The following is a 21170-nucleotide window of genomic DNA, read 5'->3' as shown; positions in this document are numbered from 1 at the left end:
TTGCCCGGACGCACTTCGTTGCGTGCGAAGGTGTAGCTGGTGGGTCCCAACAGTCAGGGGGAAATGTTTTTTTCGCGAAATATGGTGGCCCGTCTAGTGGGTCCCCGCTGTCAGGTGGAGGAATAATTATTTTGCACGTAATAAGGAGGCACTTCCTTGCTGTGGCCGTGGACCCAGCTGTCAGCCTCTCACGTACAGTCCACGTCCGATGGAAGCCATTCCTTGACAACGTTGACCACGCCGCACCGAGAGCACCAGGGCGGTGGACGACGGCGAGGCCTAGGAAGGGGACGACGCGGAGCCGGGGAAGACGCAGTAGTGGATGCCCATGCGTAGAGGAGTACGAGGGTTCACTGGTTCGCTGCGGTGTGAGGCTGCCGTCACCGCAGAATAACAGGGGGTGTGGGTGAGTAGAGGGATGGCCTGGCCAGCGGTGTGAGTAGTAGGGGGCAGTGAGGCCTCCGCCGCATCGCAGCCGGCCACGGGAGGCAGGAGCACGAGGCACGACCGGCGCTGGTTTGGGCGGCTGGAGCAAGAAGACCAGAGGTTGAAGAAGCAGTACAGCCATTGGATGGACATCGTGCGGTCACTGGAGCTAGAATCGTGCATATTGACTAAGTTGACAAAGCCCTCCGTCCCCGTCAACTTAGTAGGCCCACAAGTCAGCCTGCCACTATACTGGGTCCCAGCTAACAGGGGGAGTATTCATTTTTTTGTGCGTAATAAGGAGGCATTTCCTTGCGTGCGAAGATATAGCTGGTGGGTCCGAGCTGTCAGTGACGGTAACATTTTTTTCGCGAAATACTGAGGCCCTTTCGGTGGGTCCCAGATGTCAGGTGGAGGAATCATTATTTTGCGTGTAATAAGGAGGTATTTCCTTACGTGCGGCCGTGGACCCAGCTGTCGGCCTCTCCACGTACAGTCCACTTCAGATGCATGTCGGTCGTTGACCACGTTGACCAGGACGCGCCGAGAGCACCAGGGCGGTGGACGACGGCGAGGCCTAGGAAGGGAACGACACAGAGGCAGGGAAGACTCAAGAGTTGTTTCCCATGCGGAGGGGAGTACGACTGAACGAGGGTTTACTGGTTCGTCTGCCGTCGCTAGAGAATAACCGCATGTGTGGGTGAGTAGAGGGATGGCTAGGCCAGCGATGGGAGTACGGTGGGGTAGTGAGGCCTGCGTGGTAGCACAGCCGGCCGCGGGGAGGAGGGAGTAGGCAGTTCCGCCGGCGCTTGTTTGAGCGGCTGGAGCAGGAAGAGCAGAGATTGAAGAAGCACGACGACCGTTGGATGGCCATCCAACAGTCACTGCTTGTGCGTCAACCTTTTTTTTAGGAAAGCCTCAAATCTATGGAAAACAGCATACAGCCCATCTGCCATTATTTCTAATAATTTACAGCCCATTTGCTAATTCTTAAGGTTTTTTTTGGAGCCCATATTCTTTTTGTTAGCATTACAGCCCATATTGTGGCCACGGTTAAAAATATATATGAAATTTTGCATATTTCGGTGCGGTCCGAACTGTTTTTAATCCCAAAATTTCGACTCACATTCAAACTGATTTTAAAATAAATTTATATCAATATAAAATCCAACAAATTCTCCATGCATAAAAATTAATGTAATTTAAAATCTCGAAATGAAAAAAAGATATTTGAAACTAATTGCCGGTTTGATGTGTTTCAAAAATGTACAACCCATTTCTCATTACTGATAGACCATTTTCTTGCCCAGCCGAATGAAGGTCTCCTCGTCTTGAAAGATTTGCAGCCCAACAGGCCTGACAAAGCGACTTACTTGGCAAATCAGACCCAGCTGTCAGCCTCTCCACGTACAGTACTCTTCCGATGGAAGTCGGTCTTTGACCACATTGACCACGCCGCGCCGAGAGCACCAAGGCGGTGGACGATGGCGAGACCTAGGAAAGGGATTACGCGAAGCCGGGGAAGACGCGACAGTGGATTCCCACGCGGAGAGGAGTACGAGAGTTCACTGGTTCGGCTGCGGCATCAGGCTACTGTCGCCACAGAATAACAGGGGGTGTGGGTGAGTAGAGGGATACCCTGAGCTAGTGGTGGGAGTAGTAGGGGGCGGTGAGGCCTCCGCGACATCACAGCCGGCCACGAGAGGCAGGAGCATGCAACACGACCAGCGCTGCTTTGGGCGGCTGGAGCAAGAAGACCAGAGGTTGAAGAAGCACTATGGCCGTTGGACGGACATCGTACGGTCACTGGAGCTAGAATCGTTCATATTGACCAAGTTGACAAAGCCCTCCGTCCTCGTCAACTTAGTAGGCCCACAAGTCAGCCACCCACAATGGTGGGTCCCAGCTAGCAGGGGGTATTCATTTTTTGGTGCGTAATAAGGAGGCACTTCCTTGCGTGCGAAGATATAGCTGGTGGGTCCGACCTGTCAGCGGGGGGGCGGGGGACAGACGTTTTTTTCACGAAATACAAAAGCCCTTCCCACGTGCAGTGCGTAATAAGGAGGAACTTTCCTTGCGTGCGACCATGGACCTCGTGGGTCCCAGCCGTCAGGCTCTCCACGTATAGTCCTCTTCCGATGACTCTCGTATGTTGACCACGCCGCGCCGAGCGCACCGAGGCGATGGACGACGGCAAGGCCCCAGACTAAAACGACCCGGAGATGGGGAAGACGCGGCAGTGGAGTCGCAAACGGAGAGGAGTGGGAAACTTGACTGGTTCGGGTGCGGGGTGGGCCTACACTCGACAGAGAATAACAGGAGGTGCAGAGTGGAGGGATGGCCTGGCCGTCGGCAGGGTAGCGTTTCGCTAAGGTGCGCAAAACAACACCGCTGGACGCCGAAGGCTGGAGCACGCGGTTCGGGCAGCGCTGGGGGAAGATGATGAGAGATTGAAGAAGAATGCCGACTGTTGGATGTAAATCCAACGCCTTCTTAGGCTTCGACCTACTGGCCCACATGTCAGCCAGTCCATTTGTTTTTTTAGTCCATTTGGTGGGCTGGGTGAAACAATGATGTAGCATCTATGCAACCCATTTAAATCCCATTTGCATTTTTCTTGAAATCCGCGGACTTGCTGGGCTGGGTGAAAATATCATGTTGGGCTAGACGGAGAAATGTTATAAAAACATAAACACATGATTGCACGTCAGTAATATCTTTGCAAGCTTATGTACGCAATCACTAGGAGTTAACTTGGCAAGTTATATATAAACAATTATTATTATTATTTTGGAAGAACTTTCAACTTACAAAATAAAATATCATTTTAATTTGATGAGTTAATAGTATGTGGGGTATTATTATTTTTTATGCTAGATGTGGGACAGTTGAGTTGGTTCTAGGGGAAAGTACTTGGAGAAAACTCAGTTTACATCGAAAAAGAAAGTGGGAGAAAATTCAGAGACCTGCTGGGTCCACCTGAGGAGAGGAATATGTTGGGAGGAAGGAGATTCAAAGCACGGTAGCCAAGTGAACTAGTTTTTTTACGGACAAGTGAACTAGTTTACATACATTAGCAAATAGTCACTAAAAAAAGGAATCAGGTTAATGGGTTCTTAAAAGAAATATTTCGGACAAAAAAGATAATTTCGACACATAGGCTAATGCATGAAACACTCAGATGGTAAAGGTGCTTATAAACAGATAAAGTACAACATCTAGACCTTCCTGGCACGCTTGATCATGACACTCTGGCTGTCCGTGTACTCGTCGGTTATGGGAAGCAGACACGCCCTCATGTCCAAGATCTGCTTGTACATGTCGTAGCATGCGTATGCGTCCTTGGCCGCGTAGGTTATGTAGGCTAGATTCAGAGGTACCTCCCACGTGTTCAGGTCGTCTTCTTTCATGTTGGCGTATCAGGGGTCGATGATGGTCTCAGCGAGGTCAACCACGGAGTCCTTCTCCCGCCCGTTGCTGATGATCTTGTATTGCTTCTGGATGTCGACAAGCTTGTTGCACTAGATGGCCGAATCGTCGTGTTCTTCCTTCTCTCCACCATAGCAAAGGTGCAGTCGGCGCTGCCGATGAAACGGGCGAATGCTCCAGAACCTGGTGCAGCCATAGGACTGAGGTAAGGCAGAGCTTCACCGAGTCCGTATCGTTGGTGTACATCACATTCAACTTGGTGCAGCCATAGGACTGAACGTCGAACTAACTCCTTGCTGAAGTCCATATCCAGCAGGCTCACCCCTCGGATCGCCATTGGAGTCTATTCGAGTGACCGAGTGTGTAGGCAGCGGCAGCAGTTCGTTTTTCAGCTCTTGGGGAACTAGATTCAACAGTAAGCTGAGTGTGTACAGGCGACAACAGTTATTACCCCTCCCTCGTCCGCTGCACGCCCGGCAGAAGATGCACCCTCGGCGCATTCAAACGCCTCCATTAAGAAACCTACTCCGGCCACACGTCGGTTCACGAGCGGGTCTGTATTGGTACTGTAATAACAGGAGTTAGTGGTCACTTTACTTAAATTTAATTAGCTTTAATAGAAATTTATACTTAAAACAAGCAATGCATTGGCTCGTTCTATCAGTGCCACGGGATCAACATGCACAACAATTAGAATTATTATTCTCAGGACGCACACGATCATCACATTTGTCGCACTTTCACAAAGATAATACTACCAAGTTTGAACTGTTTGTTATGGTTGCTGTCCTCTGCATCATCATGCCGTGTTTCCTAGCTTGCAAGATTCAGAACCAACAAATAAGATCCAAATAATAAGTACAACAAAGATGCCTACACATCTCATTGATTCCCAGCTTGCAAGATTCAGAACCAACAAATAAGATCCAAATAATAAGTACAACAAAGATGCCTACACGTCTCATTGATTCCCAGCTTGCAAGATTCAGAACCAACAAATAAGATTCAAATAATAAGTACAACAAAGATGTCTACACATCTCACTGATTCCCAGCTTGCATGATTCAGAACCAACCCATTAGAGCCTTTTGATAAAGTGAATATCGGGATTAAATCCATCTTGGCTAGCCATGTCATACAATCGAAGAACTTGGCGAATGCTCTTGACCGTCACAACATCTGTAGTAGAGTATTCCTGTTTGCACAGCATGTTTGCATAGCACAAACAAGGAGACAGGAGAGCATGGTTTCACTTTAGTTGAACCATTTTGTGCAGTTCCGCCAAAATTGAGAGATGTTGCCCACGTGACATTTTAGTTGAACTGCACAAGACACTCATTCCAAAAAAAGTGTTTTGTGCAGTTCACCAAAAGGTCACAATAGCAACAAGGTGAAATGGATATCCCTATCTGCACAAAATGATAGAAAGTAAACAGTTGCTGGTCAATAAGAATATACGAAACATATACAAAATGAAAAGAAGCATCTTAATTATGTTCATGGCAATCACGCAAGGACAGTAGAAATTTTAAAACGTCAGCAATGCTTCATGTTACCAGAAGCATTACGATCAACAATGAGATTCCTCAGATATGGGATTACTTTAATGGTGGCATTGCTTGTTTACCAGACACAGTAAATCAACAGCAGCTAAAGAGTTGGTTTAAGGGCATGGGACCGTGGGGACACCAGGACACTCAGCAGCGTAAAGGAGCAACTTACTTATCATACTGGGGAAAACAGCAGGAGTGCCATTTGTAACACAGTTTAATTGCATCTTATCACTGGAGGCATTAGATTAACAATAACACTGGTTAGACATGTCCCTAAGGTAACAGTGTGATCGCTTCATTTTACATGCGCCCTTACAGCAAAAGGTTGGTTTACCCGCAAAAAAAAACAGCAAAAGGTTGGTATAAGGACATGCGACAGTGGACGCATCAGCACAATGTACCTACAAGGAGGCATAAAGTGGTGATGCCGAGCTTGTTCACGCTATGTGAGGGCAGCAAACCTAATCCTGGAGACCTTTTACTATGTGAGGGCAGCAAATCTAATCCTGGATTCCTTTTACTATGTGAGGGCAGCAAATCTAATCCTGAGACCTTTTACTATGTGAGGGCAGCAAATCTAATCCTGAGACCTTTTACTATGTGAGGGCAGCAAATCTAATCCTGAGACCTTTTACTATGTGAGGGCAGCAAATCTAATCCTGGAGACCTTTTACTATGTGATGGCAGCAAATCTAATCCTGGACATACTCTGTTGACTTGTCCACCAGCCGCCACTTTCTATCCTTTTTTCAACCAATAATAGATCTGTTCCTTATCCAGTTTGTACTGCGTTTTCCCATTATTTCCCTTTTCAACCAAGAGACCGGTTGGGTATCCGGTCTCTACTACTTTCACCATATTATTTCCTCTTTGAATCAAGTCCTAGATTCATGCTACAACTTTCCCCCCTTTCTTCGTTGTTTGAACAAAGCCCTAGATTCGAATGCATGAAGTAGCTTTACCTCTAATAATACTAAAAATTTAGGTGGCTTTGGAAGAGCTGATGGGAGTAGAAAAAGATGCACATGCAGACACGTGGGGAGCTGGGGCAGTAGAGCAAGGCCGCTTTCGAAGAACTTATACCTGAGGGTCGCCGGGATGTCGGCGGCGGCAGGTCGGATCTGCGGACAATACGGCAGGGAGGAAGAAGGGTCGGAGGACCTCCCGAGCCGGCGCTGTGTCGGAGAGAACGGCACGGGCAGAGGATCGGGCCCCTCCGGCAGCTGTGGGTTTCCTCCCTCGGCGGTGATGACCGTGTGAACGATGCACCTTTTAGTCCTCTACACACACCGGCCGAAGGGATCCGGCCGGATCTGTGACCAGCGGTGAGCAGAGAGAAAATGTCGCTACCGCTGTCTTGTTTATATCTGGAGAGGATGAGAGAATGAAGAGAGCAACCCTAGTAAAGCAAGCGCTCAGGCCCCTGCGTCCATATATAGTGGAGTGATTATCTTTTTTCTCTCCACAACAAGCGTTTCAATTTGTGTACGTGGCATTAAAGAAAAGAAACTCTCTATTTAAGGTGACTACTCTACGACTCCTACTTACTACTACAGTACTACCTCCGTCCTGGTTTATAGGTCCCTTTTATAGTTTGTGCCAAATTTTGACTAAAGATTTAACTAAAAAAATGTTAATGCATGTCAAGAAAAATTATCTCATTGGATTCGTATTTGAACATAGTTTTGAAAAATATAATGTTTGGTGACATGCGTGAACATTTTCTTAGTTTAATCTATGGTCAAAATTTGGCACGAAATACAATGGGGACCAATAAACCCGGACAGAGGTAGTATTGTTCACTTGTGCTCCCCGCCCCTCCATTCATTGAACAACCACGGGTGAATAAACATACAGTAAGTACTGTATTTATATAGAACGAACAAGCTCGAACTATTTTCGCGTAGTTAAAAGTTGAGGGCGGGGCTTTTCCCGGGCAGTACGTGCGGCAGTTTTCGGGTAGGTGGTTTGACAGAGAGGCGAGGAGGGTGAGCGAGTGGGGCGGTGCGATTTGACGGCGCGTTACTGCTGAAAAGACTTGTGATATGACCACTCACTATAGTCATGAATTACTGGCGCTCCGACCGGGGTGATGCCCCCCTTCCGTTCCGCGCTCTAATCTGGTGCATGACACGTCGACTCGGATGCTGGCTGTCCCACATGTCGGAGTAGTAAGAAGGAGCAAAGAATGATGCGGTATATACTAGTACTATACTACTCCCTCCGTTCCTAAATATAAGTCTTTGGAGAGATTTCACTATGGACCACATATGGAGAAAAATGAGTGAATCTACACATAAAATGAATCTATATACATCCGTATGTGGTCCACAGTGAAATATCTACAAAGACTTATAGTTAGGAACGGAGGGAGTACTACTCAGGTCGGAGGAGTGCGAACCACGGCAGCCCAGTGAACCAGCCGTGTGAACCACGGTAGCCTAGTGAACCAGCAGTAGAAAACATTGGTGATATGGCCATAAAAAACAATGTGCTACGGTCCACACTGTAGCATGTACATTAACACTCCTCTTTGTTTGGATCCCTGAGTTAGAGCTAGTTCGGGTTGAAATACCCTCAAATTATCGAAACAAGAGGGGTTAGTTTGAGCTAGTTTGATCTAACCCAGCTAAAAAAACTAGCCCGGTGGAGAGGTTCTAATTGGGTTAGTTATCCTGGGCCCACTAAAAGAGAACTAAAAAAATCTCACCTGCCCGCACCAGATCGCTCCCTAAAAAAATCTCACCCGCCCGCACCAGATCGCCCTCCCTCTCGCACGACTCCTCTATGTTCCCCATAGGGCCGCCCGCCCAAGCGCCGCCCGCCCTCTCTTTCCTCCTGCCGCCCTCTCCTTCCGGCCTCCGCTGTCCTACTCCGGCCGCCCTCTCCCTCCGACCTTCCAAGGTCGCCCCGCTCCCCCTTCACGAGTCGTTTTTCTCCCTCTGTCGTGCACGGTGGCGGCACATCTACCAGGGAGGTCGCCAGAGGGGTGAGTTTGTTCGTTCCTTCTCCGTCTCACGGCCATATCATTGATCTTGCTTGCTCTAGCGCTAATTGTGATTTGGAAAAGTAGACCCTGCTCAAACTTGCTATAGATTTGTGGTGCACGCATGGAATTGTTTGATGCTGCTTGAGGAGGTAATAAATCATTCTAGAGGCCCAAAGATTCAGGTCACCTTTCTAGGTATTTCAATTTCAGGCTTGCATTATTTGTAGAGGCCCAAAGATTCAGTTCACCTTTCTTGGTATTTCAATTTCAGGCTTGCATTGTTTCTAGAGGCCCAAAGATTTAGTTCACCTTTCTAGGTATTTGAGTTTCAGGCTTGCATTATTTCTAGAGGCCCAAAGATTCAGTTCACCTTTCTAGGTATTTCAGTTTCAGGCTTGCATTATTTCTAGAGGCCCAAAGATTCAGTTCACCTTTCTAGGTATTTTAGTTTCAGGCTTGCATTATTTCTAGAGGCCCAAAGATTCAGTTCACCTTTCTAGGTATTTAAGTTTCAGGCTTGCATTATTTCTAGAGGCCCAAAGATTCAGTTCACCTTTCTAGGTATTTCAGTTTCAGGCTTGCATTATTTCTAGAGGCCCAAAGATTCAGTTCACCTTTCTAGGTATTTTAGTTACAGGCTTGCATTATTTCTAGAGGCCCAAAGATTAAGTTCCCAGTCGGCGGCAAGCGGCCCTGCTACCCATGCCGGTGTCGACCTCAACTCGCAAGGGCCGGCGTCGGAGGGGTTCCCGGGGCTTGGGCTCTACAGAGCCTTCCTCCAGAGCGACGATGGCGAGCTCCTCCCTCGGTGCGTGAGGGGCTCCGGCCTCCCTCCCTATCGTGAACGACTTCCGTGATGAGTTAGCTCATTCTTTGTTTCATGAAGTGTTTTTTTATTTTGTGAAGCTTGATTGACGACTTGTATGTTTAAGTGGGATATCTCATTTGTATGGACAAAGTAAAAATTATCATGTTTTGCATGCTTGATTTGTATAGATGGTTCGTTTATGTCAATTGTGAGCGGGAGGAGGCCACAGAAGAGCCGGCCACACCAAGAGGGTGCTTGGATCCAAGGGACTTATTTTAGTCTGACTAAAAATAGGGTCCAAAGTAGTCAAATGATTGAGATAGAGCATTTATTGTCAATCTAACCCTGCCATCCATACACCTCTTTGGTTTAGAGTTAGTTCAGGGTTAGAATCTAACTCTAACCTCTAACTGAGTTAGAGTTCTCCTCGTCTCGGTTCATCGCCATCATACTTTCCCCATTCCTGTGTTTTCAGTATCCTGCGAATCAAAGAGGCCCTTTTTTCGGGAAAAATCAAAGAGGCCCTTAGACTGGTTTAGGTCCGGTCATTTTTTATAAACGTGTTATGTCCAAAATTTAATGAACGTGCTCCGGTTTCCATGAAAATAATCCGGTTTCATGTAGTAATTCATTGATTTATTTATTCTTCTGTGGGGGGTTTGCATGTAATTCGTGAGGTCTGAAATGTAAAGTACCCCGGCATATGCTCCGAGTCGTGCATGCACTACGACCCAGATGCTCTATGTCCCACATGTCGGCGAATGGGAGCACGTGGAAATAGCCTAGGAGTACATATAGGAGGATAAATGCGTGAAAAAATATGTAATGTGAAGCGTAGCCGCGGTTCAAAAAGTATACCTAAAGTGATGACAGCTATAGGTCGCACGCACCCAACTAGTGGTACTAGACATACGACTAATTTTTCCCTAAAAAAAGAGGCACGAGTGCTCAGTACTCCTATTCTATAAACACGAGTCCCATCTGACAACAGCGTCCGTGCTACAGCTAGCTCGCCTCCCTCGTTTCTCTCTTCTAACTCTAAACTCGGCCGACGCCCGGTGGGTGGGGTGGGTTTGCTCAACTGCGGCCCCACCTCACAGTGAAAACGTTACGACTGGAATAAAAAATGCCATATACTCCCTCCGTTCATAAATATAAGCCTTTTTAGATACTACTTCAAATGGAATACATCATACAGATGTATGAAGACATAGTTTAGAGTGTAGATTCACTCATTTTGCTCCGTATGTAGTAGTCACTTGCTGGAATCTTTAGAAAGACTTATATTTGGGAACGGAGGGAGTACTATACTAATAAAACATTAAGGCCACGAGGCGATGCAGTGCTGGTTACAGGAGGCAAGAAGAAGAGATGCATCCATCGACGACGTCCACCTCCTCGACTCAGGGCGCCGGCCCACCGAACGGCGCCTAAGTAGCAGCGGCTTTCGTGGCCAGGTCGACGTGCTTCTGAACAATGGCGTCCAAAGATTCCAGTCGCTGGAAGAAGGACAACGTCTTTCTGTCCTCGCTTGCCTTGTAGTGGCCTATGTAGACGATTTCCTCGTAGACGTGGATGTGCAGGTCGACGGTTTCTTGCATGGCGAGGCGCTGCGCGGCGAGCGCGGCCTCGAGGTGCACATTCTTCGTCGCGACCTCCGGCACCTGCAGGGCCACCAGGGCTTGAAAGAGTTCGTCACCATGTAGGCCGATGAGGGTGGCAGGCAATGAGGAGCCTGGGCGCGCGGGCTGGAGCAGTACGGCAAGGTCGTCCGCGCGCTTCTTGACGGCGGTGAACTTGCGGATGGAGTTGACCATCATGTCGTCCATGCGAGAGGCGAAGCCGGCGTCGGCGAGGGCTACGATGCCTGCGGTCGCCAGCACCGTCTGGAAACGCTGCGCGGTGCGGGGCCGCAGGCCGGCGCCTTGGATGATTTGGCACAGCCGACTGCCGCTCGCGTCCATCGCCTCCATAGGTGCTTGTGGCTTCTGGTCACTTGGTCTTGGATTGGAGTGAGCAGTGTTGCGCAGAGACTTGGGAGTAGATGGATTGGAGTGGTGGGGCGCCTTTATTATATGAGAGTCCAAACTCTGTTGCATTCACATCGTGCTGGCTCTAGTCTGCTTCTCCAATTAATTCCCTCTGCATGTAATTGAGGATGCATCATTGACCGTTCAACGTCTCGGGAACCGCTACCCTCTTCCTCCTTGGCATTCAAGCACCTATGGACCCGTCGACGACGAGGTGCCTATGGTGACTTCGTAAATTTCAAGATGATAGTGCCGTGCGTGTGTGCGTTCATAGGGGTGAGTGTATGCGCGTGTATATGAGCGCTTGCGTCTGTACTGTGTCAAAAAAAACGTAAATGCGTGTCAAAAAGAGACTAGTCAGTATACTCAATATTGTGCACCTCGGAGAGGAAAACGATAGAACTAGTACGTATTTATTTACGGTGCAGATTCACTCATTTTGCTCCATATGTACTCCGTCTCGGTGTAGTCTAGTCACTTGTTGAAATCTCTAGAAGGGCAAATACTCCTTTCTGGTTTACAGGGCTATACTAGCAAGTAGTTGTACGTACTAGTACAATAGTGGGCTCACATAGCAATTTTGTCTCATGCAAGAGCCTGGCTATATGCGTGCTCCAATGTTCGCAACTGCAACGTTCGGTTTGCGCTTGGCTCTTCGCCTCTTCGAGAAGACGAACAATGATGTTACTACTACTGCTTCTACAGTGTCGAATCCACTGCTGCATGTCCGTCCACCGCGAGCGGGACGGATAGCTTGTTGTAGAAGTACTACTACTAAGCAAAAGCCTGTCCTCGTTTGCGAGCAACCGCGCGCATGGGCGAGGGAGAAGGCGTGTAGTAAAATCAAGCTTCTCCTCGTTCTACGAGTTGACGCGACACATCATAGCACTGGCCCCACATGCTTGCCTCTAAACTTGGCTGAAAGACCCGCAGTGTACAATATATTTGCTGCAACCTCTAACATTTACCCACTACAAATTAAAATATATGTGGCCGTATGCATCGTTCTGATGCAGAGGCCGGGGAGTCCCCCCTTTTCGAAAAAAAACAAATTAAAATATATATTCCTGTCTTGACCAGATGAGCGTGCAAACTACAATCACCAGGGTGACAGGTAGGGCCAGAAGACTATTTTAATTTTTAAAAAAACTTCGAGACGGCCACATAGCATGGAGCCGACCCCAACGATTTTAAGCTTACAGGCACGGTACACGCTATCTAGACTACTCTACACATGAAACTGCCACACGAGCGTCCGGGCTGCGCTTGGCTCTTCGCCTCTTCGGGAAGTCGAACAATGATGGTGTACTACTGCACTGGAGGAGTACTACAGTACGCTTCTGGCCATCTGACACCGATTGAACTGCTGCATGTCCACCACGTGCGGGAGGGAGAGCGTGTAGCGAAAGCTTCTCCTAGTCTTGCCAGCCACCACGCTCATGGGCGAGGGAGGGACGCTCTTGTCTTTGCGTGTATGACAGGTGGGCCCGACAGGTGTGTGGCCAACCTGTCATACAGCCAAAGGCAGGTGCAGTTAAGTCCGCGAGGGAGAGGATAATCAAACTTCTCGTTGATGTACGAGTTGACGCGACACATCAAAGCACTGCACTCAATATATTTCAATAATTTGTGTTTACTGATGCATTAATTACAATGCATGCATGCATGCCGTGACTCTTCTTTTGATAGTACTTGCATGTGTTGATTTAATGCACCTTGAAGTAGTACTCCCTCCGTTCCTAAATTATAAGTCTTTGTAGGGGTTCCATTATGAATTACATACAGATGTATATAGATGCATTTTAAGTGTGGATTCATTCATTTTGCTCCATATGTAGTCCACCTAGTGAAATCTCTATAAAGACTTACTCCCTCCATTAAGAGGGAGTATAAAATATGTGACGGTAAGCTTTGTAATACCCCGGCCCAAGTCGAGAGATGGTTGTGCACAAGGAGGGCGAGATCATGCAGACCGAACAGGAACAGGACCCAACGATGGAGCTCTCTAAGGTCTCGATGGACCTCACCGTGCTCCACTGCCCCTTGTGCCTCCGCCCCTTGACGCCTCCAGTGTATGAGGTTCGAATACACCTCGTCCGTTTGGCTGATTGAGCAAGGTGCAGGTTTCTTGATTGATGTGCTGTTGGATTGATTTCTGCAGTGCAAGGGAGGGCATCTGGCCTGCGCGGACTGCCGTGTCGAGCGCCCCGGGAACCAGCGGCAGTGCCAGAAGTGCGAGCGCGGCGGTGGCTTCAACGTGCGGAACATGGCGGTGGACTCCGTCCTTTCGTCGGTGAGGGTGGAGTGCCCGCACGAAGGCTGTGGGCTCTACGTCACTTACCACAAGCTCGTCGATCACCAGAGCGTGTGTCCGCTCGCGCCCTGCAAATGCCCCGTGCCCGTCTGTGGCTTCGAAGGCCCGCTGCCGGCGCTCTACCACCACATCAACACCGCGCATCCCATGCCCGTGCACAGGATCCAGTACGGCAAGGTGCTCCAGCTGCAAGTGCCACTGTCGGAGCCACGACTCTTGCTGTTCGCGGAGGAGGACCGCCGCACGTTTTTCTTGGTCGGCGGCGTGCTCGACATCGGCGCGCCTATCGCCGTGTCGGTCGTCTGCATCAGAGCGGGGGCGTCCCCACTGCCGCACTACTTGGCCAAGCTGTGGGCGAACGGCCCGCCGGGGGAGCCCAAAGGCACGACCGACGCCGTCAAGGTGGAAATGGAGGTGACAAGCAGCAAGGATCCCGACGACGTCGACGTGCAGGAGCTGACCTTCTTGACAGTTCCGCCCAAGCTGCTGGCCGGGGCTAAGCTTGTGTCCCTCCACATTCAGATTGACAAGCTCACGTCCTAAATGTTTCGACAGTGCCTTCTGTTTATCTTAGTAATATGCTAATATAGGGATTACCTTGGTCTACTTTAGCTTAAGAAATGGTGGGTTTTGGTGGCGCTGCAGCAATTACTTCGACATCAGATCAGTAATTTCCAACAGTCGAACGGATATTTTGTGTCTGTTGGATATAAAGTTCCTTTGGGTAAGAAGTACTACTTGTCATCAAAATGGATAAAAGGAGATGTATGTAGACGTATTTTAGTTCTAGATACGTCCCTTTTTATCCATTTTGATGACAAGCACTCCCTCCGTTCCACAATACATGCCTTCCATTTGTCAAAATATAGATGTATCTAGACATGTTTTAGTATATAGGTACATCCATGATAGAGCCAATCGGATGGTTGAGAACACTACAATTCGTAGCTACAGATGCGTGTGTGACTCCCAGATGCAGAGGCCGGGGGTCATCATCCTCCTTTTCGAGAAAAAACAGACGCGTGTGTGAGAGGACGAGTGCGTGCGTGCACCTCTTCTCTTCCTGTATAACGTACTACTAAACTCAGAGTACAAGTTTTTGTGGGTGGCAGGATGGTGCGTGCGAGAAGTCCCGAGAGATAGGTTTAATGCGTCTGAAAAAAGGACTAGCCTAGAGCTCGCCACGCGGCTATTCCTGTCGAACGCCCCATTAACCGTAAGATATGTATACGATGGTGCCAGTTATTGCACGTACACAGCAGTACTCCCTCCTTTCCGGTTTATGGTGAGTGGTGGAATATTTTTTGTAGTTTGCAAAAGCACCTAATTAATGCTCTTGTTTTTCTCAAAAAATTATGTTTATCAATGCATTAATTGCAATGCATGCATGCATAAAGTACATGCATTGGTCAATTTTCTCTTAATACTTGCATGCAATGATTTAATGCACCTTGCAATCTAAACATGTGTTGGGGAACAACCAAATTGAGCCTTATAAAATGGAAAAACTAAAATTTTGAGATAAGCCCTATAAAACCGGAAAGGAGGGAGTAGAAAAAGAAGTACTCCATCCGAGGAATAGTGTCGCACTTCGAAACTAGAACCGTCAATAAATTTTTGAGCTTGCGTCTCGTCACATTCCAAATTACTCCAGCTATATTGAATTGCAAACCTGTTCACACGATCACAACCCTAAACGGTTTCCCACTTAGGAGCGTATTAGTACCACGCTAGTATTAAATTCCGAACCTGTTCAACACCGATCACAACCTAAACGGTTTCCCACTTAGAGCGTATTAGTACTCGGTTATAAATACTTAGTATGCCAAGATGACTGCACATTCCTCCTCAACTCCTCATCCAAAAAACAAACAAGTTCATTCAGCATCCCTTCCCTTGCGTCTGGCCAAATGCGCCAGCGTGAGTTCTGGGTCCGAAGAGCATTTCCCACCAGGGAAGGCGAGCATGGAAGCGGGGACAGGCAAGAGAGATGTCCGCCTCCGCTACGAGGGCAGCCGACAATGTCCCGCCTGCGCGGAACTAGCAGCACAGAGTCCCACCCACGCCCGCTGAAAGCCAGCACGGAGGTCCCGCCGCGCCGTCGGTGCACGCAGACTGGTCCGGGCCTGCCCGCGGAAGCAGCAGAGACGTCCCACCGCCGCCACCGAATGCAAAGAGATGTCCCGCCGCGCGCGGCGGCCTGGGAAACATTTCTCACGGGCAGGCGCACGACTGTTACAGGGCGCATGCATGCGATCCGTCCAAGCCAGATGAGATTCAATCTCCGGCCTTGGTGAGGTTGCAGGACGACGTGACAGCCTCGTTATGAACAGGCTACCGGGCGTCAATCTGGGCAACTAAGGGACGGGCAATGAGAGGCTCCCAGGATTGAGCGCCGACCTGCTGAGGGAGAAGATCGTCCGAAGTGCAGACCAGCAGGAGGAGACCAGTGCCTTGTTGAAGAGGACCGGCGTCATCGTCAAGAAACTTATGGACGAGAATGACATGCTCCGCAACGAGCACCAAAGGCTGGTGGAGGAATCCGTGGATGTTCTCAAGCAGCGTCTTGAGGACACGAAAGAGCTCATCGCCGCTCGCCGTGGAGACTAGTTCCTGCGGCCTGCAGCAACGCATCAAGAAAGTAGAGATCAGTGAGCCAGATCCTTCTCTTCCTTGTTCTTTTGCCCTTGTGTATTTTGGGCGTAGCCGCATGTGGCTTTTTTAACTGTCTTTCTAATTATGTAAGATAATCAATAGTCCTTATCTTTATGTGGAAGATCAATGTTGCGAGGCTGGAATGAAGAAAACTCTTGCTGTGGCGACCCTGGCGTTGCTGTTCTTCTAGTTGCTGCTGGGCTTCCTTCAGTTTCCTAGTTTCTTTTGATGTAATAATCGGTTTAGGATGTCGATTGTGTCGTTGGTTGTGAAATGTTGGGTTCTAGCGTGGATGTTTGGCCTTTGTTGGCCTCTTGGGATGTTGCGATTTCAATGTGATACTTTTAGTCCTTCGTGTTAGGCTAGAGTTGTGCTGAACTTCTTGTGAATTGTGGTGGTTTTCAGTAATGAAAATCGGAAGGGGCAAGCCCTTCTTTGATAAAAAAAATCATCCTTATATATTCATCAGTCTTGCTATAAATCGCAGTAGATGCTATATAGCTCCGTCGGATCTTACATCAAGATCCGTGCTGTCAGATTTTCTTTTTTCTCTCTTAAATCCCAGTCGAGTGAGACATAGCCACGCCATTAAACAGAGGCTCGGGCGCCATTAATGGTGACCTTGGGAGAGAGGTGGACGGCAGATGGAGGTCAAAGGGCTCTCCTCCCGATAAGCACACGTAGGGGTCTGATCGCACGCCTCTTGTACTCAAATAGCTACCCTGCACGGCGCCTCCTAGCTAATAAAAAATGGGGACGCGTGGCAGCACGTAAATGGTACTAGTAATTAGAATGCCCACGGTTTCAATAATACTTGTGTTTCCGATTGTAACGTGACAACACTTGTTCCAAAATGACTTTGTTGATTGTTAATGTGTGCGCCTTCGCAAATCGGACTGCAAATTTACCACAGCATGTTGGTGCCATGTCATGGCACCAAGCCAAGTTTCATTATTTTCATGCGTGTTTTGGATTTACAGGAATTAAAAAACTAAGTTTCTCAATGTTTCCAACCCAGCCACGACGCCCAGAATTTTGAATTTCATTCCCATTTCTTGCATGGAACCTAGAAATTTACCCGAGGACACACATGTGATTTTTCAACCAACTTTGGTGCACTGGAACATGTGCTTGTATTTCAAATTTGAATTATGCACACAAAGGTGACACGTTCCCTCCCAGAACCACGAGCCTTCTTGAGAGAAGCTCCGATTTGCAAGAAGCTTATACCAAAATTTGTTCCTATTCGGCCAATTTTTTTACCACGGCATGGTACTACCATGACATGACACCATGCCAAGTTTCATGATTTTAAACCAAGTTTCTCAATGTTCTTGACCGAGCCACGATGCCCAGATGTTTGAATCTTATTCTCATTTTTTGCATGGGAGTAGAAATTCACCCGAGGACACAAATGTGATTTTCAACCAACTTTGGTGCACGGGAGCACGTGCTTGTAGTTCAAATTTGAATTATGCACATTAAATGACCAAAAACTCAATTAATGTGTAAATAAGGCCAAACGAAGCCGGAATAATTCCAAAATTTAACAGGGCACTCATGTAGTTCTATGTTGCCTTTGTAAATAAACTCAAGGGGGACAATGTATATCGTTTCGCACTCAAAGGTGACACGTTCCCTCTCAGAACCACGAGCGTTCTTGAGAGAAGCTTCGGTTTGCAAGAAACTTATACCAAAATCTGTTCCTATTCGGCCATTTTTTTACCACAACATGGTAGTACCATGACATGACATCCATGCCAAGTTTCATGATTTTCAGACGTGTTTTGGATTTACAAGAATTTTAAAACCAAGTTTCTCAATGTTCTTGGCCGAGCCACGATGCCCAGATGTTTTAATTTTATTCTCATTTCTTGCATGGGACCTAGAAATTCACCCGAGGACACAAATGTGATTTTTCAACCAACTTTGGTGCACGAGAGCATGTGCTTGTAGTTCAAATTTGACTTATGCACATTAAATGACCAGAAACTCAATTAATGTATAAAAAACGACAAACGAACCCGGAATAATTCCAAAATTTAACCATGGCACTAATGTAGTTCTATGTTGCCTTTGTTAAGAAACTCAAGGGCGGGGGGGGGGGGGTGGCACGTTCCCTCTTAGAACCACGAGCTTCCAAATCAGCCCAATTTTTACCACAACATGTTAGTGCCATGACATGACACCATGCCAAGTTTCATGATTTCCAGCTGAGTTTTGGATTTACATGAATTTAAAATCTAAGTTTCTCGATGTTCTCGGCAGAGTCATGACGCCCAGATGTTTGAATTTCATTCTCATTTCTTCCATGGGACCTAGAAATTCAACCAAGGACACACATGTGATTTTTCAACCCACTTTGGTGCACCGGAGCATGTGCATGCAATTGATATTTAGATTATGCACATTAAAAGTCTAGAGACTCAATTAATGTATAAAAAGGCCAAATGAACCCGAAATAATTCCAAAATTTAACAGGGCACTTATATAGTTCTATGTTGCCTCTGTAAATAAAATCAGGGGGGAGGCAGCGTATATCGTTTCGCACACAAAGGTGACACGTTCCCTCTCAGAACCACGAGGCTTGTTGAGAGAATCTCCGGTTTTGCAAGAGGCTTATACCAAAACTTGTCCCAATTCAGCCAAAAATTATACGTATGAAAACAGGGTTTAGATTATCCCGAACATCTCGCTACCTAGACCAATAATGTACCATGATTTGAATTCAACATAAAATGGATACATATATTTGAATTGGAGAGCGTATGGTACATGTAGTTCATAGTGAAATATGATTACTGCTATATGCATGTCTTTTTGTTATCAAGATAATATTTAAATTATTGTATAACTTGACAACAATCGTATTCAAATAAGGAAAATTGATTCAAATTTAGTCCATATGGTAGACGACAATATATATGTTCACATGGTGGAGTAAAATGTTCATATATGATGGAAGATCAAAATGTATGACTACATCAATTATAAACTGCAAGGTCACCTAATGATATATTCGAATTCAACATAACGTGGAATCAAAAATTGAAATTCGAGATCATGGCATCTGTAATCATATAAAAAGGGGCATTACTCTTTCTTTGGTGGGAATTGATTTGTTTTTTGTTGTTGTTGAGGGAAGTGCGAATCGATTTGGTACTGTGCAGGGTAATCATGTTCTCCCGATTTTTTTACATTTTTCTTGTAGTTTTTTCAATGGCATCTATAGCAATATAGTAAAAGGGGACATGACTCTCTTCTGTCTTGTATGATTTTTTTACACGTTAAGTTTGTTCTGCCGAACAAGGAATCCGCACCTTGTTATCCCGAAATTTTCAAGCTCGAGTATCTTTTGTCTCACCTGCTTTGAAACTCCCGCTTCTTCAACCCGCGCCGCGCCTTGTTATCCCGAAATTTGGACGCGCGCGAGAACTCCCTCCTCATCCGAAATCGCTCCCGCAGCCCAGACACGCGAAATCCCCCTTCTACCCCTCAGCCGGAAATGAAGCTCCACGTCGCGGTGTCAAAACCGGTGGGGGTATGCTGGTAACTTACCCTACATTTTGGACAAGCGCGTCCCTAAGATTGGCTCCCCCTCCCCCTTCGCCCCCCCCATTCGTACACTGAGGCCGCCAAAACCCGCGAAACCCCACGCTCCTCCGTCGGCCTCCCGACCGCCGCCCAGCCGGAGACTCTTCCCCGACTACGTCGTCCACCGCAACAGCTCGCCGTCCCTCATCCACCGCACCGGATGAGGATCCGTTGTCGATCTCGTCGTCCCGCCGGATCAGCCGCCCCGTCCTCCACCTCCAAGGAGCTGCCCCGATGTTCGCCTCGTCTATCGCGCCACCTCAATCCCCACAGTACCGTCTTGACCTGCCCCACCGGAACCGCAACACCCTCACCAATTCCTCCGATGAAGCCGAGGCCAACTCGACGCCACCAAGGAGGTTCTGCACTCACTGCTGCATTTTATCTTTTATTCGATCTCACGGGGCTGCCGGTGCTCGATACCGAGCAGACATGGCGTCTCCATCGACGGTGCCGTCGCCGGCCACATCATCCACGGCGTCTCTCCCCCATGTCGTTGCTTCCTCGGCGGCGACTTCCACAACGGCACTAGCTGCAGCTGCTCCGGCTCTCGCTCGCGCTGCGGCTCTGTTCTTGCTATCGGTCGCGCTGCTGCACTGCTCCTGCTTTCGTTCGTGCTGCTGCTCTGCTCTTGCTCTCGCTTGCGCTGCTGCTGCTGCTGCACGACCTCCGGCAGCTACAGGAGTTGCTGCTTTAGCACTCGCTCGCGGTGCTACTGCACGACTTGCTCTCTGCTAGTGCGTTCCCTGCTCGAGCGTCTGCTGATTTAGATCACTGCTTCTCTGCTACTAGTGCTCGAACGCCCTAAACATCTATTGCAATGCTCTGTTACTAGTTCAATCAGTTTCGACAGTAAAATTCAGTTTCGACTGTGAAGTTCATTTTCTTCAGTTAAGTTCAGAGTGAACAGTACTTACAGCATCTGTCGGAGCGGCCGTGGCGTGGCTGATGCGTTTTACATCTAGCACTTTTTGGTGATGTATTTTACATCATCTATTGCAGATGATATTAGGGTCCCACTTCAGATTAAAGTTGTCTGTCTTGTCATGCTTCAGCCTCGTCGCCGTACACCTTAGCGGAGCTGCTCCAACGACGGAACCGTCCATCACAGCGGAGCAGTACCCTCGGCGCCGTTTCCAGAGGCCTCGGATCTTCTTCCCCGCCTCCGACAGTCACACCAGCATCATCACCATCCTCCACGTCCAACCCAATGATGCTGAGGTCCACAAGGCTATGCCAAAGAGGTTGTACACTCGTCGCATCACTTTGTTTCTCCATTCCTCTGTTCTTCCAATTCATGTGAGCCAAACACCCAGGTTGACTGAAATCCTATGTTTCCAAATGCTCTGTTTTGCACGTGCATTCCTATCCT

This window comes from Triticum aestivum, chromosome 7B (assembly GCF_018294505.1).
Source record: "Triticum aestivum cultivar Chinese Spring chromosome 7B, IWGSC CS RefSeq v2.1, whole genome shotgun sequence".
Classification (NCBI taxonomy): Eukaryota; Viridiplantae; Streptophyta; class Magnoliopsida; order Poales; family Poaceae; genus Triticum; species Triticum aestivum.
Note: the sequence above shows the minus strand (reverse complement) of the source record.